We start from the raw sequence: 26613 nt of genomic DNA, 5'->3' as shown, positions 1-26613 counted from the left end.
AAAAACCGCTTTTTGGTATAAAAAATGGTTTTGGCTTTACTCAGCGTAAACTCTAGGAAAACTACAGGAGCTATGAATTGGCAATTGAGGCTATTCAACCAAAGAAATTTTTTATTATTATTTCGAAGTATCACTATTACGCAAGAAATGAGAAGTTTTTAAAAAAATGGCCGGGCAGGCACTTTTGGGAAGCACCTTAGGCAGCACCTATCTGCCTAAGACCCTGGGGAATTGCTGCGAGTCTGAGAAGACAATACTGACCTTGGTGGGCCAATGGTTGGATTCAGTATAAGCAGGGGCGGCGCTGGGGTTTTTGTCGCCCCAGGCATCTGCCCCACCCGCGCCTCCATCCCTGCTCTTTAAAAGGGGGGGAGGTGGAGCTGCTTCTGCTACCAGGCAGAAACAGCCGATCTGCCTCCCCCCTCCAATTTAAAGACTCCCGCTGATCAGCTGATAGGCGGGGGTCTTTAAATGGTGGGGAAGGGTTCTCTGTATGGTCTCTTTCTTCCGCCAAAGTCTTGGGAGGGGGAAAGAACCAGCGTGGGCTCTCATTCTTGCTCTCGGACTGCCTCTCTTGCAGGTTCTACTTGTATGAATTACTGACCTTATTATGAAAATGTTGAAGTAATTGTGATAAACATCACTATATTTATGAGATTTTTTGACAAATTGCTAAAAGTGACTTTTATGATTTTCCGTTATTATATCACAGTATTTGTTTGGTTTGTATCTCCCTGTGATTCTCCCTTGTTATATCACAATCCCCAGGTGGGAGTAGGGCCTCCCCTGCTTCAGAATCGTCAGGGGGAGGGGAGGGAAATGTCTGCTGGGCACTTCTTTATTCCCTAAGAAGATTGATTCCCATAGGGTATAATGGAGAATTAATCTGGGCACATCTGGAGCTCTTGGGGGGCTTTTTGCTGAGGTAAAGACACCAAATTTTCAGTATAGAATCTGATGACTCTCCTCAAAATGCTCTCCAAGTTTCAAATAGATTGGACCAGGGGATCCAATTCTATGAGCCCCAAAAGAAGGTGCCCCCATCCTTCATTATTTCTAATGTAGGGAAGGCATTTAAAAGGTATGTGGTTCCTTTAAATGTGATGGCCAGAACTCCCTTTTGAGTTTAATTGGGCTTTGTCACAACTTTGCTTATGGCTCCACCCCCAATATCTCATGGCTTCACCCCAAAGTCCCCAGATATTTCTTGAATTGGACCTGGCAACACTATCTAGGACTCAACTACTCACAATGTTCTCTTATTTCCTTGATTGCCAGGGAGTGTAGGTCAGTGGAGGGGGTGGTAGCTGCTCAGTTCTTGAGCAAATGCTGTGGTAAAGCTATGTGGGATCTCACTAATCCTTCTCTCAGGAGGAAAGAGTGCTAGGGGTCTCTCATAGTACCGCTCAAAATGGACAGGAGTGAGTAGATAAGTGCTTATGATGTACAGCAGGCTAGGCCTGCATGGGTTTATGCTTTAAAAAATGCAATTACAACTTAAAACAAACTGCAACACATTATGCAACATTTTGTTGCAGGTACCCACTTGTATAATTCTATTGCACATGAATACATAAATACTATTCCACATATGAAATCTTTCTATTAATAGTCTGCTGTAACAGGCAAGAAACATACAGAATAGAGGCATATTCACTCCTCCGTGCTTCTAATTTAAAAAGCCCATCTCACAAGAAAAGCAACCTGTTTGCCTCAGACTGAAGTCTGCCTGGAAATAAATGTGACAGAAATCTGTCAGGACATAGATGGGACATGCCTCTCTGGAATGAAGGCAGAATTGCACTCTTTCTTCCCATATATGGAACTATCATATGTCATTAATAAAGAATTAAAATAATTACTATGTTGCATTTCTTAGTTTACTAACTTCAAACAGACCACCTTTATACAGCGGAGACAGCCTGCTTTCCACCTCATATTCTGTTATGTTCTCAACAGGTTCTTAAAGTATGTCCAATTGCAAGTCTTATATACAGAATATTCTGAAGTTAATTGAAAACAGCTACTCATTTTATGTGTTTTCGTAAATGTAAAGTATAAATTTACAAATATGTAGAAAAATCTAAATTGACATTAAGTCCATGTAGAGCATAAGTACAGATCTTATAAATCCAGTACACTTTTTGTTGAAGCAGAATTTTAGATACATCCTCTTTGATGTAAGATTGTGGTGCATACTTATATATCACAAAGAATTTTAACTCCTCCAAGGATTGATACAGCTCTTTGAAGTGAAACCAAATTGCCCTTAAAGAGATCCCCCACATATTATTTCTCACATGAACATTTTGCAATATATACTACTCGTTTAGTATTGCAATTTGATAGTTGGTTCAATCTGATCATATAACCATCTGCTGGATTTATGAATTCTTTAACTACTGATGTGCTAGCACTTGCTGCACAATTCCATATGTATCACTAAGCATTGGCGGATATGATGTTGTTCCAATGTCTGCTTTAACAAGTATGTTTCTCAAACTTTTTGATTTTCTAAAACCAATTAATGATAACTCCTGACACCCTGGTATATGGGACACTATATGCCAATATTTTAATATAGATTTTTTTTCATAGAACTTGCTGATGGCAAAAATTGAAAAGCACAGGACATAATTCTATGTTGTTTGTTTGTCCTATAGTATAGTTTGTTTGTTTGTCCTATAGTAAAGTTTTCCTATCAACTTGTTCTGCTTTCATTTAGCTGTCTCAATCAGATTCGTGTGAGATGATCTCTTTAAATTAGAGGCATGGGGAGCATATATGGCTCTATTCTGTATATTTTGGGCCCATTACTGTGGGCTGTTACTAGAAAATTTTCAAATGTGAAATAGAATTATGTATTAATGTGCGATAGAATTGTGTATGCCTTTATAAAATAGTACTTAAAGAAAATTGATATATGTGTATTTAGCTGAGGAAGGCCTTGCTATTGCTGAATATAAGAACATAAAAGAAGCAATGTTGGATCAGGCCTATGGCCCATCCAGTCCAACACTCTGTGTCACACCGTGGCCACACAAAAAAAAGTGCCATCAGGAGGTCCACAAGTGGGGCTAGAAGCCTTTCCACTGTGCCCCCCCACAAGCACCAAGAATACAGAACATCACTGTCCCAGACAGAGAGTTCCAACAATACGCTGTGCCTAATAGCCACTGATGGACCTCTGCTCCATATGTTTATCCAATCCCTTCTTGAAGCTGGCTATGCTTGTAGCTGCCACCACCACCTCTTGTGGCAGTGAATTCCACATGTTAATCACCCTTTGGGTGAAAAGTACTTCCTTTTATCTGTTCTAACCCAATTGCTCAGCAATCTCATTGAATGTCCACGAGTTCTTGTATTGTTAGAAAGGGAGAAAAGTACTACTTTCCCCACCTTCTCAATACCATACATAATCTTGTAAACCTCTATCATGTCACCCTGCAGTCAACGTTTCTCCATGCTAAAGAGCCCCAAGCGTTTTAACTTTTCTTCGTGGGGAAAGTGTTCCAACCCTTTAATCATTCTAGTTGCCCTTTTCTATAATTTTTCCAGTGCTATAATATCCTTTTTGAGGTGCAGTGACCAGAATTGCACACAGTATTCCAAATGAGATCGCGCCATCAATTTATACAAGGGCATTATGATACTGGCTGATTTGTTTTCAATTCCCTTTCCTAATAATTCCCAGCATGGTGTGGGCCTTTTTTACTGCAATCACACACTGTCTTGAAATTTTCAGTGAGTTATCCACCACGACCTAGGGTTGCCACATTGAACCCCAGAAATATCTGGGGACTTTGGGGGTGGAGCCAGGAGACTTTGGGGGTGGAGCCAGGAGACACTGGGGTGGAGCTAGGGGGAGGGGCGGAACAGCCCCAAAGCCCCGCAGCCTCTTCTCCGCTCGCCGTGCTGCTCCTCCGAGATGGGCTCAGCCTGAGCCCATCTCGGAAGAGCAGCCACGGAGCGGAGCAGAGGCGGCAGCAGCGCGGTGGCCTCTTCTCCGCTCCGTGCTGCTCCTCCGAGATGGGCTCAGCCTGAGCCCATCTTGGAAGAGCAGCCACAGCGAGCGGAGCAGAGGCCGCCGCACCACTGCCGCCTCTGGGGTGGAAGCGGAGGTGGGGGGGGTGGAGGCGGGCCGGGGGCGTGGTGAGCCGCAAGTCCGGGTCCTAGAAGGGCCCGGATTCGCGGCTCGCCATGCTCCTGGCCTGCCTCGCCCTCCCCTGCGCTGCTGCCGTCTCTTGGCTGCTCCTCCAAGATGGGCTCAGCCTGGGCCCATCTCGGAGGAGCAACTGCGGTGGGTGGGGAGGGAGCGGCAGCGGTGCGGCGGCCTCCAGGGGACTCGTCATGCTCCCCGGCGCCGTTTCCCTCCTCTTCCCCCGCTTCCATTTTTTGGGGGAGCGGGGGAAGAGGGTGGAAATCCTGGGGTCCCCCGCCAGGGCGGGAGGTTTGGGAAGCCTACCACGACCCCAAGAACTCTCTTGGTCAGTCTCTGCCAGTTCACACCCCATCAACTTGTATTTGTAGCTGGCATTTTTGGCCACAATGTGCATTACTTTGCGCTTGAACCTTATCTGCCACGTTGACGCCCACTCACCCAGCCTCAACAGATCCCTTTGAAGTGCCTCACAATCCTCTCTGGTTTTCACCACCCTGAGCAATTTAGTGTCATCTTCAAACTTAGCCACTTCACTGCTTACTCCCAATTCCAAATCATTAATGAACAAGTTAAAGAGCATGGGACCCAGTACTGAGCCCTGCGGCACCCCACTGCTTACAATCTTCCACTGTGAAAAGTGCCCATTTATACTCCCTGTTTTCTATTAATAAGCCCGTTTTTGATCCACAAGAGGACTTGTCCTTTTACTCCATGACTTTCGAACCCTGACTGACTCATAACAGGTGGTAACTTTGAAGGGCAGAAGGGGTGCATCACGCACATTCCTTGTGGTGCCATTTTATGCGTAAGAATCTCAGCTGCTGTTTGGTGCTGGCTTGCTTATGCTGAACAATATGGCAATGAGCAGCAAAGCAAGTGGCAGTCATGGAGTCTCCTGGCAATAGTGGGAGACACTGGATCTAGATTGAGCAGCAGGTGCAGGAGGCATTCGGGTCTTTGCATTGAAACCTCAACATTTTCAAAATATCACTACAGAGATGCCATTGAGAAGGCACAAGTGCCCAACAATGGAGTGCTACATGAAATCAAAAGCCCTTTACCAATTTTACAAAAATGTGGTTTCACATAATAATAGATTGAGTAAATCATTAGCAATCTGCCCATACTATAATGAGCTCCACCATATTTTTCAAGGGGATGCCAGTATTGCACCAATGTCAATGGCAAGGAACCTTGACCTCCAAGTTGCGGTGGAAAATCAGCAGCCAAATGTGGAGGTAGCTGTGGGATCCAAGGAACTCTTCATGCATGATCTTCTGACAATAAATTTAGCAGACCCACATTGCTCCATTCATGTAAATTTGAGTAAGATGTAAGATTGGTGAGATGTAAATTATTTTCCTCCTCTTTTTTGGGGGGGTTCTGCAGCGTAATTGCCTGGGTATTGTGCTGCTGCTTTTCTCACATATGCACATCCAGTTTGTGAAGTGTGAGGCCATCTAGTTACAGAAGACCTGGATGAGACCAGGATTTTCAAACAACCTGCAGCATGGTATGTTTTCATTACCCAGTGTGGTAGTTAACACTCTCACCAGTTTTCCCCCTTTTTAAATTAAACTATGTAAATTTAGTGATAAAATGCTAAGGCTACCCTTAATGCAGAACAGAGTAAATGTACACGTTACATAATTGTTCTCCATTTTCTCCGCTACAAACAAAAGATTCCACAGCCTTTACTGTGTATGTTGTAAAGTTGTAACATGTTGTGCTTTCTGCAGACATTTATGTTTCAATGTGTAGTATATGACACTGAACTACAAACATAATTACAAACTTTGGCTGGAATCTTCAGCTGCAGCTAAATAAGGGCAATTTATCATTTCTGATTTATGAATGACATTTGATATACTAGCCTGCCATGAAATGTTGATGGATCAACAGCAAACCATGTTTGGGGATAAAAGGGACAGCCTTCTGTTGATTTCATTCTATTCTATCTGGAAGGAAGCAAAGAGTTTCCAGAGGAGATGCAGAATCAATTAGTTGGAATCTTCTATGTGAGATGCCACAAGGGTCCATTTTATTCCGAATGCTCTTCAACTGGTATGTGAAAGCTCTGGCTGAGCTTTTCAGGAGCTTGGAATGTGTTGTCACCAATATGCTGAGGACACCAAACTTTATATTTTGCTATCTAAACCTCCAGAGGCAGTAGTGAATGTCCTGAACCAGTGTCTGGAGGCTCTGGTCAAGTGACTGAGGATAAACAAACTGAAACTTAATCCAGACAAGACAGAGGTGATGCTGGTTAGGAAGCCAGGGTGTTGGGCCTGTGCTGATCTATCAGACATAAATGGGGTTAAGCTCTCCTTAAGGGTGCTCTTGGACTCAGCCTTGATGATGGATAAACATCAGTATTGTTGGAAGGAGTGTCTTCTTTCAGTGACATATGGCTTATGAACTGTTCCCATTATTTCTGCTGACCTAGCCACACTGTTCCATGCTGCCATAACCTCCAGACTGGGCTATTGCATTCTGTGTGTGACTGCTTTTGAAGATAGCTCAGAAGCTTCAATTAGCACAAAATGCGGCAGTCTTCTGTCTGGAGTTAGCTGCACAGAGCATGCACCTCCAGTGGTGTATCAACAGCAACTCTGGGTTCAATTCAAAGTGCTGGGTATCACCTTTAAAGCCCTTCATAGCCTAGGGTCCCCACAGATATCGAACCACCAGAGCCAGCGCGTGGGAGTTAGCGAGGTAGGCGGCTGCATCGGGCGCCCCCTCGCCCCTCCCCGCCGCTTTCTGCTTTCCGGGGAAACTGAGAGAAACTGAGGGAAACTGAGAGCTGTGGAATGGTGCCTCCGTGTATGCTGTCCTCCGACTGAGCCAGGCTTCCCTTGCAAGGAAAGGCTGTGAGGCTTTTGCGAAATTCTTTGCAGACAAAATCTCGTTGCTCCGCCAAGACTTTCCCGCCACGTTGGATACAGTATTGGAACCCGAGGCTCCGTGCCTGTCTTCTGATTTTAGTTTGGATCACTTTGACGCACTTAGCTTAGGGGAAGTCGATGGAATTCTCTCTACTGTGCACCCTACAACTTGTGACCTTGACCCATGCCCCTCCTGGCTGATTAAAGCTTGCCAGATTAACAATATCTTGGAGCTAAGATATCCTATACAGGATATCATAAATAGATCCCTCCTGAAAGGGCAATTTCCAACATCTTTGAAAGAGGCCATGGTCCGCCCTCTCTTGAAAAAAAGTACAGCAGACCCGGCCGAATTGGCGAATTACCGACCGGTCTCGAATTTACCATTTTTAGGTAAAGTTATCGAGAGGGCAATGGCAGCACAGTTACAGAGATTTCTGGATGACACTTCCGCCTTAGACTCCCACCAGTCCGGCTTTCGTCCAGGCCATGGGATGGAGACAGTGCTGGTCGCCTTGGTGGATGACCTCCAGCGGCATCTGGATCGAGGCGGCGTGGCGGTGCTGATGTTGTTAGATCTGTCGGCCGCATTCGACACGGTCGACCAGCAGCTACTGGCCCGCCGGCTTGCCGACACAGGGATTAGGGGGTCGGCCTTACAGTGGCTTTCCTCCTTCCTTGATGGGCGGGGACAAAGGGTGGCAATAGGGGGAGAGCTGTCCCAGAGACACCCACTAGTGTGTGGGGTGCCACAGGGTGCAGTTCTCTCCCCGATGTTATTTAACATCTACATGCGCCCCCTTGCCCAGATAGCCCGGAGGTTTGGGCTCGAGTGTCACCAATATACAGATGACACCCAGCTCTATCTGCTAATGGACCGCCGGCCTGGCTGCGTCCCGGAGAACCTGAACTTAGCACTGCAGGCCGTGGCAGGTTGGCTCAGGCTGAGTGGGTTGAAGTTGAATCCAACGAAGACAGGGGTCCTTTGCTTGGGCCGTGGTGCCCTGGGGGGGGAAATCCCCCTTCTGGCTTTTGATGGTGTACCGCTGAAAGCGGCCCAGAGAGTCAGGAGCTTGGGGGTTCTTCTGGAGCCTTCATTATCAATGGAGGCACAGATAGCGGCCACTGCCAAGTCCACGTTTTTTCATCTTCGACAGGCAAAGCAGCTGGCCCCCTTCCTTGGGCGCCGGGACCTAGCAACGGTGATCCATGCTACAGTCACCTCGAGATTGGACTACTGTAACGCCCTCTACATGGGGCTGCCCCTGTGCCGAACTCGACGGCTGCAGCTGGTGCAGAACGCAGCGGCTAGGCTGTTGTTGGGGCTCCCAAGATGGGAGCACATACAGCCGGGGCTGCGCGGACTGCACTGGCTGCCAGTGGCACATTGAGTTCGTTACAAGGTGCTGGTTATTACCTTTAAAGCCCTATATGGCTGAGGACCTGCCTACTTGAGGGACCGTCTCTCCCCGCATGAACCCAAGAGCGCGCTGAGGTCAGCTGGTAAGAACCAGCTGAACATCCCTGGGCCAAAGGAGGCCAGATTGAAGTCCACCCGGGATCGGGCCTTCTCTGTAGCGGCCCCCCTACTGTGGAACCAACTCCCGGAGGAGGTACGGGCCCTGCGATGCTTAGATCAATTCCGCAGGGCCTGTAAGACCCACCTCTTTAAAACAGCCTTCACATAAACCGAGCCAGAAAGTCCTGTTGGCTACGTCCTATGTTTTATGTTCTAATCACTGGAATTTATGAAAGATCTTAATTATAGCACCATAATCTTAACTCTAATGTAATTTTAATGTTTTTAAGGATGATTTTATATTGAATTGTATATGAATTTATAATTGACTGCACATGGTTTTATTGTATACTGTATTCATGTGTTGTGAGCCGCCCTGAGCCTGCTTGCGGGGAGGGCGGGATACAAATAAAAAGTTATTATTATTATATTATTATAAAGTTGGCAACCATGCAACAGAGTGGCTAAGTGTCTGCTGATCCCTGCAGAAATTTATAGCATCATGCCATCAACTGGAATGAAATTTAGCTACTATTCTAAGCAATTTACAGAATGATTTTAGGATTGTGGAGGTATTATGTCAGGTTCTTAGAATGAAAATGCCAGTTTATTTTCTGCTTGTGGATGGCACTGCTTTGTTTTATTTGCTATATTACATTTTAATTGTTGTGAGTTGCTTTTAAGGACCTTTAGTCAGAAAGACTAAATTTAAATATTCAAGAGAGGAAATATACTAAATTTTTTGTCCTGTTATTTTTATCCTGTTTATTCAGAAATAGATGCTGAAACTCACTGGAATTAAAAACTGAATGATAATCAATTAGAAAAGTTCCTCAATTAGGAAATTTTCTATTTGGCTAGACTCTCATGCGGTGATGAGTGAAGCAATAGTGAAATTACTGAATTCTGTTTAGCCTTTTGTTCATAATGCAAGGATGCATTACTTAAAAACACATTTCAATTTACTTGGGGGAAAAAGGGCCACAGACAAGAACAGTTCACAGTCCTCCACACGTAAGAACTCAGAAGTTTCTTAGATTCAGGACTCTCGCCCTTTTCTACTGCTACCAACAAGAATAACACGGCTGTCCATCTTGATCCAGTTCTGTTAAGGTAGGTTAGTCTTGAGTGTGCAACTAATCCTAGATCAGCCAGCAAGGTTCCATGTTTTTGTGTATTTATCTTATTGTAATAGTTTAAAGCTGCCATGGTGGCTATTGTAAGGGTAAAGAAGTAGGATACAAATTCTGGAATTTGAAAAGTATATAAAAATATATAGCTTGAAAGGTATTTACATATAAATATTGTATTTACTTACAATAGCCACCATGGCAGCTTTGAACTATTACAATAAAATAAAAACACAAATACATGGAACCTTGCTGGCTGACCTAGGGTTAGTTGCACACTCAAGATTAAGAGTGTGCAACTACCTTAACAGAGATAGGTCAATATGGGTAGCTGTGTTAGTCCTGTTTGTAACAGTAGAAAAGAGCCAGAGTTCCAAATCTAAGAATTTTTTCAAACTATATATATAGTTTCCCCTCTGGTAGGCCACTCTGATTCTGTATCCCCTCTATATATAGTTTGAAAAGTATGTAAATATCTTTCAAACTATATATTTAAATACAAATATTATATGTAGTTTGAAAAGTATATAAATACTTAAAATAGCTTGAAAAGTATATAAATACTTAAATATACATAAATACTCATTTCTCTAAGGAGCTATGGCTGATAACCGCCCCCCCATCTGTTTCTAAAAATGGGGGGACGCCAGTAGGTGGTCTCACCCAGGGCATCAAAAAACCTAGCGCCAGGCCAGCCCTGTGAACCACAGCTCCTGATATGCTCCATGTGCCATCCTTCAGACAGACTTTTTCTTGTGCTTTCCTCTCTTAGGATAGTCTTACAGCAATAGCTAGAGCACAAACTTTCTCGGTGGTAGGTTCAGAGTGGCCTACCAGAGGGGATTCAGAGGGTGCTTTCATTGGCTGCATTTAGGAAAGCCTGCAAGACAGTTCAGTTTCAGAGGGTATTTGATGGGGTAAGCTTTTTAGTGAAATGTGGCTGTGATTTTAATGTGTGTGTTTGATTTTAACCTGTAAAGTCATTTTAAATCTCTGTGTGAGAGTTTGTGTGTTTTGTTTCTTTTGTTTTTACCTTGTCTATGTTTGTGTTTATCTTGTTAACTAACTTATGGTGTTGTGTTTTTGAAACTTGTTGCTACATTGTGAGTTCCTTTAAATCTAAAGGAAAAGGGTAGGGTATAAACATTTTAAATAAAATAAGAGGTGCAATCTAAAGAAAAAGAGTAGGGTATAAACGTTTTAAATAAAATAAGAGGTGCAATGGTGTAAGATGACCCAGCAATGGCACCAGTGCTCAAACCCTGTGGATATGAATATAGCAGCTACATCCGTCAGATAGATCCTGTGACTCAGTTGTCCATTAGCATTCAGGAGATCACACTGTTGGGGGGGGGGGGTTATATGCAGCTGTGCAAATGCAGCCTTATTACAGCAACAGCTACTTCAAGTGTAAAAAAAAAATCACTATTTTGAAAAGAAAAAACTCTGAAATACAAGAAATCTATTTTTATTAAATACAGTTCTCAAATGAGAAAGAAAGCAGCCAACAAGAGAAAGAGAGGAATTAAAACCAAAATATGGTAGAGGCACACCCAACAATGAATAAAACCTAAACGAAATCAAATTATGTTATATGGCAACTATGGAAGCCTGCAGCTAAAACTGGTAATCTGAATCAAAGCAACATAGCAATAGGGTATCTGGGGCATAGTCAAGCCATTATATCAGGAAACAACATAAGCTGCTTCCTGGATATATCACTCCGAATCAGTAGACAAATGTCACACTAATTAGAGGACAATTTAGAGGTGCCCCTTTAGCAGCTTCTGATGTTCAGATTATCAGAAAGCTTGTCTGGTACCTTCTGCAATTAAGAAGAGCCAACTAGCCAGCAGCATGAAGAGGCCTAAACCCCTTTTTTTCACTTTCACAGACAATCTTGCTTTCTCTGAGTTGATTCTCTGTAGAGGAAGCATTAGTGCGTATTTGCATCTGTGCCAATTGGGAGCTGAAATTCACACATCCGACTCAATCTGTGCACCACTCCCAGCCCTAGACTCACACATACATTCATCAGAAAAGGGCTGTAAACCTGGTGCCAGTGTGGTGGGCAATCTGCATGACTGATGCAGGCATAGGATTCTTCCTCATCAAATAATCTTTACCAGAAGGGGAATCCCATGTTCCTGCTGAGTAAATCTGAAGTGAGAATATGACAAGTGCCAAATACCAGTACAGATGTGCCCCTAGAATTGCTTACTGCCTTTAGTGGCAGCATTACACACCAATAACTAAGCCACTGGAATGCTGTTGCATTTTCCTGCTACATCTCAGCTCAGCTTATTGTGACTAAGAGGATAGGAACAAGCACTTCCCACATGAAGATTTGTGTTGGTTACTTAGCATGCTAATGCCTCAAAGGAGCCGTGGCAGAGCAACTAGCACTTTATAGCAAATAAGTATCAACACCAAGTCTCTGTATGCTTGTCAGCTTCCTAGCCCATTGATCTTGTCATGTTCATTTAACAATTAATTTGATAGAAATCTGTGCACTTGCAACTGACTGCATCTCAGCATCCTTCATGTCTGTAATCACAGTCATCATGCCTTAGACAGTTCTCGTTGTCTTAGGGGGGGTTGTTTGTTTGTTTGCATCGTTTTCCTGTTCTGACATCCTGCTTCTACTGCATTGTTTATTGGAGGTCTTTGCTGTCTGATTGAATTGCTTTTCATATTTTGTAATCTACCTTGAGTTTCAGTGAGAAAAGTTATAAATGAAGTTATAATAATAATGACAATAAAATAATATTAATAATAACTGGCTGGTGTGATCTTTCAGAACTGGATTTATACACTGACAAATTCCCTTCATCCAGCTAGAGCCAGTTTAAATGTGATACATTTCCTGCACAACAACTCTTGAATGTAAGGAAAGCATGTAGATTCGTAACAAATGCACATGCATCTGTTTCTCTATATGTGCACATATACCGGGGGTGGCCAAACTGTGACTCGGGAGCCATATGTGGCTCTTTCATACATATTGTGCGGCTCTCAAAGCCCCCGCCACCCTAATGGCCAACTTGGAGAAGGCATTTCTCTCTTTAATCACTTCTTCAAGCCAAGTCAGCCAGTGGCTTGGAGAATGCATTTAAAGTTAAAATTTCGCACTACCCCTTTAATCCTGGTTTTGTCTCCAAACTGACATTCTACAATAGAATCAGAGAATCCGACTCTATGATTCTATAATTTTATGATTTTAGTATAGAATGTTATCTTGGGGATGTTTTCATCCTGGTTTAGCCTAGCGCGAAATTGGTCAAAGTTGATTTCTTTCCCTCTGATGTTTATTCTTTGTGGCTCTTACGTTAAGCAAGTTTGACCACCCCTGATATCAGGGCTTTTTTTGAGCAGAAATGCACAGGAACATAGTTCCAGCTGCCTTGACATCAGGGATGTGGCCTAATACGTGAATAAGTACCTCCTGGGCTTTTCCTACCAAAAAAGCCCTGTGTAAAACAATGGTGCTGTCAGGGGGTGTGGCCTGATATACAAATGAGTTCCTGCCTGGCCTTTTCTATTTAAAAAAGTCCTGCCTGATATATACCATATATGCACACAGTGACATAAACACCAGTGATAGTCACATTTGATAACCTACATGTGGCTTGCATGCTTCCTTTTATATGAAAAGTGTGCTATCCTTGCAGGAAATTAATCATGTCTTAGGTGGTCTTGTGAGTTTATGGATAAAGATCAACGCCATTGCTCAATGGGCAAGTCATACTGCCAGATGGGATAACAGCCACTAGTTTAGATGGCTTTTAAAAGGATTCAATAAATTCATAAAAGACAAGTTTAGCAGTGGCTATCAGACATGGACCAGGTACAGAGGTAGGATGCCAAATGCTAATGACAAAAGAGAGAGAGAGGAAGATCCCTAACACTCTTGGAAACAGAATGAGAGCTTAACCATGTTCTAAGCCAGTAGGATGCTTGTTTTATTCTTAGGGGATAGACACCTGTTTGCTTAAGTGAGTATAACACAATACAGAATTTATTTCAGAACCCGTATTCAAATTACCAGTGTGAAAACACTTACAATTAGATTCTTAAATAAATTATTTAAGGATAGTGGGTTCATCAGCAACAGTTACTCAAAGGGCTGAACTAGGAATGCCAAACATTACAAAACTTAAACTTGACAATAATCCCAGCTCTGTGCATTTTGATGATCAGAAAAAATCCACACAGTTCCAGTTTTACTAAAACTGATTAGTACAGAAGCAATTTCATGCTCAGAAAAGCAGCAGTATGACTATCGCATTGTTTCTGAAACTTTGAGATGGTTCAGAAATATACAAGAGTACATAACAGTAATAAAGTTATCCTTGATGTATATTTAGATCTACTGGCATTCTTCTAGAATTGCAACAAATATAGACCTTGATCATCTTTGCAAAGTATAAGACAAATTGCTATCTTATGAGCCACTGTAGTATTAGCCATCATCATATTCCTTGACAGAGAATTCCACAACTCAGTGTTCTACTGGATAAGCTGTTTCTAGCTACAGCTTATTAGACACTAAGAGTGAACTAGTCATTCCTTATTTGCCCTGTGGCTCCTTATTTATTTCCTGCAATAATCTGGTTCTAGCTAATGGAGAACAGGAAACTGGTTTAGATGCACCAGTGGTGTGACCCAGTTGTTATGGCATGCTATTACCCACTTCCTTTCCCATAGATCTCAGCATGTCATACAACATCCTGTCTGTGTTTGATAGGCTCCAGCATGACATGCAGTCTGACTAAAAAACATTGTGTTGCAGACATAATGTGTCAATCAGGTTTGTTCAGACTGATTTTGTAGGTTATTGACTTCCTATGAAAGGGATATTGCAACTGTGATGAATAGCCCAGTAGCTTGAATAAATATCTTCTGTTCAAACTTTGGATAGTCAGTTTGAGAGATCTGGGTATTCTCTCTGAGAATACTATATTCACTAGAAGTCTATAACTGCTATTCTAGGTACTGTATTGGATAACATAGTATGGTTGTATTTAAGAACCAGGATTTCAAGTAAAACTTCATTTTCAGACATCCAATCTGGCTACTCCTTTTTCATTCTTGTCTCATTCAACATGGTGATATTTAATTTCATACTCAAAGATACAGTGCCAAGTGCCTAAAACAAGATGCTGGATACAGGAGCTGATTTGGGTGTTGCTAAATCAACAGTGGTGTCCAAAACAAGAGATAATCATTATGAATAACTCCACAGTTCACAGTGACTGAACTTCCAGGCTGGAAGTCCCAGCCCCTTGCATCTAAAGCTAAAAGCTTTGATTCATTTGACACTTGCAAATTTTAACAAAGAGTTAAGGGAAGTTCAGACAGTGCTATGCAACAATGTTGAAAGAACAAAAGCTGCAATCCTAGGCCCACTTTGGGAGTAAATCCATTAGGGATTTACTTTTGATAAATATACATAGGATAGGACTATATACATCACAAACCCAGTTTGGCTGATCTACAGCTGTAGCACTAAGCAGACATAGACCTGATAATTTTTGTGTGGAAGACCACTGGGAGTTCCTATGAAAGCCCCTCTGAGATATTTAGGAGAAATGGCACAGTAAATAACTAAATAAGCCTAGCATAGCGCACTCTTCTTGAAATGGGTATATTGTTATGAACTCCATAGTTTTCTGAAAAAGTGCGTGACAGTACTAGTAGCTAGTATTAACTGACAGGTTCTATGCAATTGTGTTCTATAGAAGGCCATGGTGTAAAAAGGCAGCACAGCTAGTCTTAAAGGGTTCAAACTGTAATATCTGGATAAAACTGGTGCCCTTCTGCTGAAGCCAGGATGAGGCTTTCCTAGCACTGTCATGGGAGGACAAGGCATCACTGAACTTGGCCCCTGTCCCTGCCATTGTGTATTTCAGGGTAGGACAAGAGGCAATTGTATGGCAGTAATGGATGAAACACACAGGGATGACAGTGCTTTCCATAGCATCCCAAGGGCTATTTAAAGATCAGAAGCAAAATGTATTTCCTTTTATGGCATTTATAAACTGCCTGGTAAGCTATGTAGAGAGCTACTGGCTTTGCCTAGGAACGCTTGAACATCCATAAGGTTTGCTCATAGTCTAGTCAATAGTTATGAATAGGGAGTCAATAGGGCGTCAGACAGTCCAGACCCATTTGTCAGGTTACTTCTATTCATACAACACAGTGTAATTGGCAGTATTTTACTCATATGCATTCTCAACCATTAGAAGTCCCACTTTGTGCTCTTCACCACAGATCTGTTGTTGCTGCATACCATTTGGCAGTGAGCAAATAAACCAGTCAGTCAGAGATTATTACGGCTACGTTTCTTTAAAAACGTAATTAAAGTTTTTTCTGTCATTTTGCATATGTGAATTTTTGGCCATCGTTATGGTTTTAGCACCTCACATCATATACTTAACTGTCTTGACCATTCATGATCATCTTGTCCATTGCACAGATGCAAAACCCCCAGAAGGCAAGGAAATTAAACTCTTCCACCATAACTACTGTGCAGCTGAGGCTCCTCTCTTGGGGAGGAAGGGGGGGGAGCTTGCTTTGCCAGGCTCTCTCAATTGCACAGCAGAGCTACTGAGCCAAGCCTCTCTTCTTTCTATTGGCTGAGATTCCTCCCTCTCCTAGTCCCCTGGTGAAGGAAGGAAAGAGCCAGAGTTTCCTTTGCCCAGCTTCCTGGATCCCATGGGAAAGATACAAAGAAAGCACCTTTAAGACCAATGAGTGCTAATGTTTTAATCATGTTTTATTTTAAGTTTTTTTTAAAAAAAATCTTTATTTCTCTGTATGCTTTATAAAGTTTATATCTCTGCTACCCGGCATTACATTTTTTGACACACATGGCCTGGCCCAACAAGATCCAGCCCTCATAACAAATGAGTTCGACACCCCTGCTTTAGAACAAACCATGTTTGCCAGTGTTGAAGAACTATCATGTTTTCACTGGAATTAGCATCTCCTCTAGTATATATGCGCTGTCCCGTGGTGCAGAGTGGTAAAGCAGCAATACTGCAGTACTGTGGTCTGAACTCTCTGCTCACGACCTGAGTTTGATTCCGGCAGAAGCTGGATTCAGGTAGCTTACCCAAGGTTGACTCAGCCTTCCATGCTTCTGAGGTCGGTAAAATGAGTACCCAGCTTGCTGGGGGGAAAGTGTAAAAGACTGGGGAAGTGTAATGTGCTGAGTGACGAGACGTGTTGAAGGCAACATGCTTTATTAGCGAGTACATCACAAGGCCATGCAACGCGGGCTGGGTCCCAATTATATACATACCCCGGAACAACCTTCAGTCTGGCCACGTCCAATACCGGCCAGTTAAACTTCCCACCACAGATCTTGATTGGCGGAGCGTATTTGCGGATCTACATCTGGGGACTAGTGGACTTCCACTGGTCACCTCCGTAGCGTCTGCTGTGTTGTAATTTCGGGACTGAAATGCAAGACACAACACTCCTCCCCCCCTAGTTCAAGACTCGAAGTCTTTCAAGTAGGCTGGCGCCCTGCATTCCCGGGTCGACCTCCTTGGAGTTATTTGGGGAGTTGGAGTGGCCGCCGTGGCCGGTGGGGCGGCTGGTTCCTCGTAGTGGGGTGATGCCGGAAAAGGGCTGTCCGTCGCCTGTTGCTGTTCTGGAATCTGCTCTTCCTCCCACAAAGTCGGTGCGGCCGGCATAGGCTGGGCAGCTTCCGGGGGTGTTGCTGTTAGTACTCCCCCACTTCCCACTCCCCCGATCACTGTCAGTTCTTCTGGCAATGTGCGACGGCACAGCTGGTCAATATGCCTCCTTAGGATCTGGCCCCCCTCCAACGAGACCTCTTAGGAGCGGGGCCTGGTGACCCGCAGCACCCGGGCGGCTAACCACTCCGGTCCACTTGCAAAGTTCTTTGCGTATACTGGATCCCCTGGAAAGAATCCCCTAGCGGCTTCCCTGGTTTCGGGGGAACAGTGGAGGTCTGTAGCTCGGTCAGGATGCAACCTGTCAAGCCTCGTGATCAACTTCTCCCCATTAGTAACTCGGCAGGGCTTAACCCGGTGACGGGGTTGGGGGTGATTCTGTTATCAAATAGGAAGGCTGCCAGGCGGTGATTCCAATCTCCCTGTACAATGCGGCCCAGGGCCTCTTTAGTGGTGCGCACCATGCGCTCTGCTTGGCCGTTGGTGGCTGGATGGAAAGGGGCAGACCGAATGTGCTGGATGAGGTACCGATTCAAGAACTCCTGGAATTCCTGGGAGGTGAAAGTGGTCCCATTGTCCGTGACGAGGGTCTCGGGAATCCCATGAGTGCAAAAGACCCTTTGCAAGGCTCTGACCGCCGCCGCGGGGGAGGTTGAAGCTACGGGAATCACTTCCAACCACTTGGTATATGCATCGACTACGATAAAGAATATTTGGCCCTGGCATGGCCCTGCAAAGTCTAGGTGTAACCGGGACTACAGCCTCCTGTTGGACTCCCAGTGGTGGACAGGGGCACTGGGCAGATCAGGTTGGGACTCTTGGCAGGGTTGGCACCTTCGAACCCACCCTTCTATCTCCTCGTCCATCCCCGGCCACCATACATAGCTACGTGCCAGGGCCTTCATGCTCACTATCCCTGGGTGTGTTTCGTGTAGGGCTTCCAGCACTTGCTTCTGCAATGGGGGGGGGGTCCACCACCCTGCTACCCCAGAGAAGGCACCCCTTATGCATGGACAGTTCTTCTCTGTGTGATGCGAATGCCCTGAATTCTGCGTCCAGTTTGCCCATGGGCCACCCCCTTCACACCCAGCCTAAAACGTGTGCGAGGAGGATGCGGTCTCTACCCATGGAGGGGCCTCTCTGGTAGAATCTCTATAAGCATCACATAGTGGGTGGGGGCGGGATCTGGGTCCATAGAGGGCAGTGGCAGGCGGCTGAGGGCGTCCGCGTGTCCCATAGCTTTGCCAGGGTGGTGGACCAGGCCATATGTGTACGAGCTGAGGAACTGGTTCCACTGCAGGACGCACTGTGACAGAATTTGCATTGTCTGGCAGTCTGGGGCGAGGAGGCCCAGTAGCGGCTTATGGTCCGTGGCAATCGTGAAATGCCTACCGTACAGGTAGTCGTTTAATTTATGCACACCTGCCACTATTGTCAAGGCCTCCTTGTCTATCTGGGCATAGTTGCGCTCCATGGGGGGGTCAGGGTCCTCGAATAATAGGTCATGGGAACCTCCCTCCCGTCCGGGAGTTGGTGCCCCAGAATGGCGCTCACCCCGTACGGGGAAGCATCGCAAGCCAGAATCACTTGTAAGGATTCGTCAAAATAGTGGAGCACATCATTGGAAACTAGGAAATCCTTGACTGCATAAAAAGCCGCGGCCTGCATCTTTTCCCAAACCCATGGGGTGTTTTTATTGAGGAGCCTATGAAGGGGTTCTGCGATGGCTGCTTTGTGGGGCAAAAATGAATGATAAAAATTTAATAATCCCAAGAAACTTTGTAACTCCATCTTGCACGTGAGGGCCGGGGCGTGGATAATAGCCCTGGTCTTGTCGGCCATCGGGTGGATTCCCATGGCATCTACTGCAAACCCCAAGAACTCTACCCTCGACACCCCGAGGGAACACTTCTCCTGCTTTACTTTAAGTCCCGCCACCTGGAAACAACGGAGTACCTTACGCAGACGGCTGCTGAACTCCTCAGCGTCCAGGGCGGCTATCAAAACGTCATCAAAAAATGGTTGCACTCCGGGGATCCCTTTGAGAAGAGCATCCATTATGCTCTGAAAAATCCCCGGAGCCACACTAACCCCGAATTGCAATCGCCACACCCGAAAAGCTCCCCTGTGAGTCACAATGGTCTGGGCTTCTGCTGTCTGCTTTATTAGCAAGTACATCACAAGGCCATGCAACGCGGGCTGGGTCCCAATTATATACATACAATTATATACATACCCCGGAACAACCCTCAGTCTGGCCAGGTCCAATCCTGGCCAGTTAAACTTCCCGCCACAGTTCTTGATTGGCGGAGCGTATTTGCGGAGCTACATCCGCAACAACTGGTGCTTGCACAGGGGACCTTTCCTTTCCTAGTACATATGCACTATGCATTGTTTGATCAAACAACTGGAATGTATTCTTTATACAGCTTGTTTCCTGTCATCCATTTCTTTAAAAGTCCTGAGAAATCAGAAGGTCTACCCCGCCCCCCCCCCCAAAAAAAAAACCATTAACAACCATTTCCACCACTCCTACTGTTTGTGAATTCTCAACCCTACAGAATGCTACTCCCACATAATGTTTGTTTAAGCAACTGAATGTAGATGAGCTTCAAGCTGTCATTAGCACCTTAACTTTGGGGAAGTCCTATTAATATATTAAAGAAAGAAACATTTCCCCTGGGAGGTTTTTACTTAGTGACTTCTCCAGGCAAAGCAATGGCTAATTGAGTCTGCAAAATCATCAAACAGATCTAGCACTTCCTCTTTGAATAATTTCTTGAAATAAGCCAGTTGGGGCAATCCAAAACTGGGAGGTTTTCCTCACAGTACTATAATTCTACCCTGAAATGAGTTAGAGAATAGTATTATTTGTGACAAAAAAATAACACCTCAATTTGGGTGTCAGCTGTTAAAACTATATTGGCTTGAAAGGCTTCAGCACTTTTTAACAGCGCCCCCTTTCTCCCCCCCCACCCCCATTATTTTATGATCGATTTTGCTTTCATTGCCATGAAATGTCAAGAGGTGCTGTTTTCTTCTTTTGTTAGACCTTCATGGGAAATTTTTATTCACTGTAAATTTTCCACTCTCCAATTCCCTCTCTAGTATTGTGGGTATCTCCCCTTCCCTGTCGACAGCCACTGCAAGGTCTTACGTCAATAGGAAAGGCGCTGATGTTTATCATGTACCAGGTCTTCAGAGTATATCTGAGTATAATGGGAACAGCACATTCCTGGTATATTCAAGGCATATTCTTGTGCTGGTTTCTGAGAGAAACCCGTGGGCTGCTAGAAAGGAAATCTGCACACTTGTAACTCACTGAGCAGCAGGGATTTGAGAACAGAGAATTCAACATTTGTCATGGAAAATCTCTTTCCATCCCCAACCCACACTATATTTCCAGCACCTACTATGCGTGTGCCTAAAGCAATATGATGATATATGTAAGTTCAACAGCATGCCACAAGGGTCTTTTGAAAGTAGAAATGCAAAATGAATTGTTCAAATTACAGTCCATGAATATACCTGCTAAGCTTAAGAAATTGATGAGGAAGGGTTACCTTTCCAGACCCATCCCTCTAGTTTTTTCAGAGAGTTTCCTCTGCTCTTAAAGAGTAGCAGTGTTTCTTACATCTCTTAAATCGCTTTTCTAGTTTGTGCTTTTTGGAGTACCATATTTTCTTCTGTGGGTTGCCATGGAAGAGACCAGTTGAGAGGCTTCTGAGTTACAATTCAGCTCATTCTGGACTCCAGTAACTGTGCTAAAAGTACAAGTGAGCAAGTTGGGTGAGAATGGGTGTAGTGTAGTATTTGGAGTGTTTGACTAAGACCAGGTACAAAAAGAGATAGCTGGATTTACAGGAGTATTGTGATGTAGTGGTTAGGAACACTGAACTAGAAATGTGGAGATTGGCTTTCAAAGCCTCACCCAGTCATGAAAGTCCCAAATGATTTTTGGCAGGAACTCATTTGCATATTAACCCACACTGCCTGCCATCACCATTGTTTTACATAGAGTTTTTTGTAGAGAAAAAAAAGCCCAGCAGGAACTCATCTGCATATTAGGCCACATCCCCTGACACCAAGCCAGCTGGAACTGCTCAAAAAAGGCTCTGATTTTAGGCTTATAAATTTCTCAGACTATCCCACCTCACAGAGTTGTTCTAAGAATAAAATTGGTGAGGGGGTGAGAACCAGGTCTTCCTCCTAGAGCTCCTTCGAGGAAAGTCAGAATGAAAAATGTGATAGATATGTTTGTGTGCTTAGTGCTGTCGTCATTTCTGACTTATAGTGACCCTATGAATTAATGTCCTATAGTTAACTGCCTTGCTCGGGTCTTGCAACTGAGGGTCATGGCTTCCTTGATTGAGTCTATCCATCTCATGTTGGGGCTTTCTCTTTCCCTGCTGCCTTCAAATTTTCCTAGCATTATTGTCTTTTCCAGCGACGTTTGTCTTCTCATAATGTGACCAAAGTATGATAGCTTCAGTTTATTCATAATTTATTTAGAAACATTTATTTGTTTAGAAAATGTATACACTGCCTCTCCAGAGTCATGCTCAAGGTGACTCACAAAGTAAATACAATACAATAAAATCATAAAAGCAACCATAACATTATTAATGTAACATGAAACAGGCTAAAACATGGCTATCCTGCCTCATAGAGTTCTTGGCTCTTTATTCTGTTGCTGGTCTTGAGGCTTGGCAAGATTCCACCTATATTGCCTGTTAGATGCCTCTTTCAACTAGAAGGAATACCCTATATGATGCTTCTCCCTGAATGAAAATAGTATTAGTTTCCAAGTTAGGAGTGGGGGAGGGGACTAAGTAGACTTAATTCATGTCAACAGTTATTGCACGACTTTGTTTCTTTTTTCAAGAACTTGCTGTAATTCCCAAAGTACCTGTTTCAAAAGTCAAGGTTTTAAAAATGTAACTTGGAACAATAATAACTACTGAACCAGTGTGTGTTTACACTGAATTTAAGGTTAGATAAGTAGATTTTATTTTCTTTTTCATTTACAAGAACCTGGAAAAGGAGGGTGGACAAAAAGACATCAATGAACTTTACTATTTTCATAAAGACCCCTAATATTAAAGGAATGGACATTATGGGACAAAAGATACATCATAATAGCCAGAATTTTATCCAGTATCTGACCATAGCTATGTTAAAATCCTCATAACACAAAGATTATGAGGTTCTGATGACAATACTGGGAAGAAACTACAACTGGCCTGCAACACCACTGCGCTTCTGTAATCTTCTGCATTTAAATATATTTAAAATTGCCTGGTTTCTCACACCTCAAAACTGGGTAGTTATGCATTCACAAGTGTACACCAGTAGCAGAAGGATTAGAAAGTTCTTTAACAGTGTGATCCTAAGGAGACACACCTTTTAAATAAAAACAAAATCCAATGGCACCTTAATGACATTTATTTCAAGTTGAGCTTTCATGAGTCACAGTCCACTTCTTCAGACAGATACAAAGGGAAAATGGTGCCTGGAAATATGAGGAAGAAGAAGCAAAGGCTTGGTGTGAATTAAATGAGTTTTCCAAGTATAAATCATAATGCAAGGTGCAAAGGGAGGAACTTATGTAGATAGGTTACTAGTGAGTCCCCTCATAAATCAACAGAATGAACAATACTGGATGGAGGGGGAGGTCAGAGGTTAGAGCAGATACACAAATAATTAATGTGAAAACTAACTGATATTGGTATGAAGTTACAGTATAACAGGACAAGTTAAGAGCAATTAAAATATCTAAACAGTGTGTCCTGTAGAGCTATTGGAGATTGGCGTGACCATGGAAGCACATGTCTCTATAACAGTGATCCCTTCTAAGCCCATTTGCTTCAGTGGACTTATAAGGGTGGAATTCTGCTCAGCAGTGCACTGGAAGTAGCACAGGTGAATTTTACTTCAGAATGTTATACAGTTCCATAAAATTAGCCCTTTCCATTTGTAACTTTTCTATAACCTATTGTCATATTATTGCAAAATCTACATCCCCACCTTAACAAAAAAAATTGCAAAACCTGCATTCTTCAGGTTTGGTTTATTGTTTTTCACAAAGGTTGGGTTCATTTGTGATTCATACATGTGGAATAATTAAATAAAGTTATATATAATGTTGGAATGCAAAGTACTTCTTCAAGCAGAATATTAGGCAAGACTTAGAGATTCTGAAATTTTTTGGGCAATGAGTTATGTGTCTACATTTACACTGAAGAATTTGTTGGGTTTGAATGGGTTGTACTTTGTGAACAAGGAGTATAGTTGCCAAACCCCACTGTTAGCTTTCCATCGTCAGTTTCCCAGCCATCTTCGCAGTCCCTCCCAGAAGCAACACTATGCAAGACACCTGATTTCATCTTGAATTGGGCTTTACTCACACTTTATGGTTGTTGGATGAATGCCTCTGATTCTTCCTTTACATATATGCCTTAGTTTTCCATACAATATGAAAAATCACAACAATACCTACATGCCCAGAAGCACTACTATGTAGCAACTGATGCAATGCTTTGTGGTTACCAGTGGATAATTAATGACAAGGCATTGATCGAGGTGTGAACATGTCTTATGATTGCTGGTTCAAGTCTGCTCTGGTTCAAGTCTGCTCTGTGTGGTTTACTGCATTTTACTCATCAAAGCATCATGTATATGGACCAAAGAATGTTAACTCTGGAATGAGTTTTATTGGACTATGACATAAGGAAATAGTGGAATCCATCTATCCTTGTGTGGCTTTTCATATTGGTACCCCAGTGCCTCCTCCTATGCCACAAAAGATTGAACTAATGCCCCTCCAGAGCCCCCTATACAGGTCCTGTGCAGCCAGAGGTATAGGAAGACTGAATCTTTGATCAAACTAGAGAACCATGGAACAGATTAAAGGACATAAAATGCCATTTCTTTTCTTTTCACATTTTTTAAAAACAATATTTATTTACAAAAGAGGAAATAAATGCTATTTCTTGATGAGACAGCCAGGTCTACTTGAGAAATCATCACATGCTTTAATAATGGGATTATTTTGTAACTCCATGGGACCTCCTCATTCCCAGGCCAAAATGGATGACCAGCACTCACAGACTGTGCTTTCTTCTCCATCAGGAGTGTCCCTTACAAAACACAGACCTGTCTGGTAATTGAAACAAGTCCTCCATCAACTCTTTAATCAACAGGGTAACTTCATCTTTTGCCCTATTAATATCCCTTTCACAGTGACGTAAATAGCCTTAAAATATGGTTCCTGCTAATGAAAAAAGTACAGATTTAAGTATAAAATGAACCTCTTTTCAACCAGCCCTTTAGGTCTGGTTCAGCTTTGCCCAGCATGCAAGATGAAATGGTTTAGGTTCCATTCTACCCAGGACACCTCCTACACCACTGTGATAGGACAAAACACAGTCCCTCCCCTGCAGCTGTTCCTCTGTCACTTTGGAACTCTGACTTCTGCTACAGGAATCGAGAAATCCATGGGCTTTCCTTTTCCCACTCATCTATCCCTCTTTGACCCAGCTGTTATCACTATTAACCTGCTCTCCATGTATTTGATTTACACTGTATTTGAAGAAGTGTGCATGCGCATGAAAACTTATACCTTGAATAAAACTTTGTTGGCCTTAAAAATGCCACTGGATTAAAACTTTGTTATACTGTATAAACCACTTTGATTCTCAGTGAGAAAAGTGGCCTATAAATAACATAACTAAATCAATAAAAAGCTAGGAAATCACATAGGTTAGGAAATGCAAAATCACACAATAGGGTGAAAAGCAATCCACATGCCATCCAAAAAATTTCCAGGGGAAGCTAGATGTGTCCACTTACTGCCCCAACAAGAAGATTGGACATTTAATAAAGAATAAAGTTTGGATTGCAGAAATCTGAACACAGCGAAATCAAAGCATGAACATTATTAACATGACATGTTAAACAATCCAGAAATCGCATACCAGGATAACGTTTACAACAACAGAAAGTTACATACTGTACACCATCCTTCTCCCTTTACCAAAGCATCTTTCTGAAACATTTTGTTATGGTATAGCCCTTATTACTTACGAATAATTATTTTGTAAAGTTTGCAGAAAGCCAAGAGGGTGGGAGCCGAGCAGGCCATTGCATAAGGTGAGGGCCACAACAGGGAATGCATGTGTAGGGGCAGTGGTTGATTTTGCTGATTTGCAGAGTGGCACTTGCAGGAAGCTAAGGCCCTGCTCAGATGGTCCTGCAAATATGAAGGATCAAAGCCATGAAGGTCTTTTTATGTGATAGTCAATACTTTTAATTGAGCCCATGAAGTGAGTCCAGAATGCGGATAATATGCATGTTCTGCTGAGCTCCTGATAATAACCAAGCTGTGGCATTCTACAACTGGAGTGTAGAATGCCACAGTGTAGAATGTAGAATGCCACAGCTGACTTCAAGGAGAGATCCATGTAGGGTTCACTACAGTAGTCTAGTCTGGTCATTATCATGGCATGGAGCCCAGTGGCCATATCAGCAGTATCAGGATAGGGGGCCATCTTCCAGGCTAAACTAAGTAGGAAGAAAGCATTTTTGCAGCTGCATTGACTTCTCTAGCAGCAGTGCTGGATCCAGTGTAACCCTTAGGCTCTTAACTGAGTCAGCAAGGGTTAGCTGAACCCCTTCGGAAATGGGAAGCACCAATCTCTGCCTTTCCAACTAACATCACTTCCATCGTGTCTGGGTTCAGATTTTAGTTTGTTCACTTTCAACTATTGAACCATAGCAGCCAGGTATTGGCTCAAGACCTCTATAGCATCAACAAAGGGTTTGGATCAAGACATAAAGAGCTGGGTGTCATCAGCATAGTAATGAGATCCAATTCCAAAGCTATGAATGATTTTTCCTAAAGGTTTATATAGATTTTGAATAACATGGGTGATAAGATTGTGCCCTTGTGCCACAAGACAACTCCTGCACTGAAGATACCACTCCAATGGCAACCCTTTCTGCCCATGAGGAACCATTTAAACCAGTCCAAGGCACAGCCCCTGATACCTGCTTCTGCCTCCAAATGCCTCCCACACATCTGCACTCCAACTCCCTCCTTCTTGGAAATATTATCATGGCTTTCTTTCTTTCCTCTATAAGACCCTTAGGGTTGCCAACTCCAGGCTGGAAAATTCCTGGTGAGCATTGGGTTTGGGGAAGGAGGGACTTC

The sequence above is a fragment of the Heteronotia binoei genome, chromosome 6 (assembly GCF_032191835.1).
Source record: "Heteronotia binoei isolate CCM8104 ecotype False Entrance Well chromosome 6, APGP_CSIRO_Hbin_v1, whole genome shotgun sequence".
Lineage (NCBI taxonomy): Eukaryota > Metazoa > Chordata > Lepidosauria > Squamata > Gekkonidae > Heteronotia > Heteronotia binoei.
Note: the sequence above shows the minus strand (reverse complement) of the source record.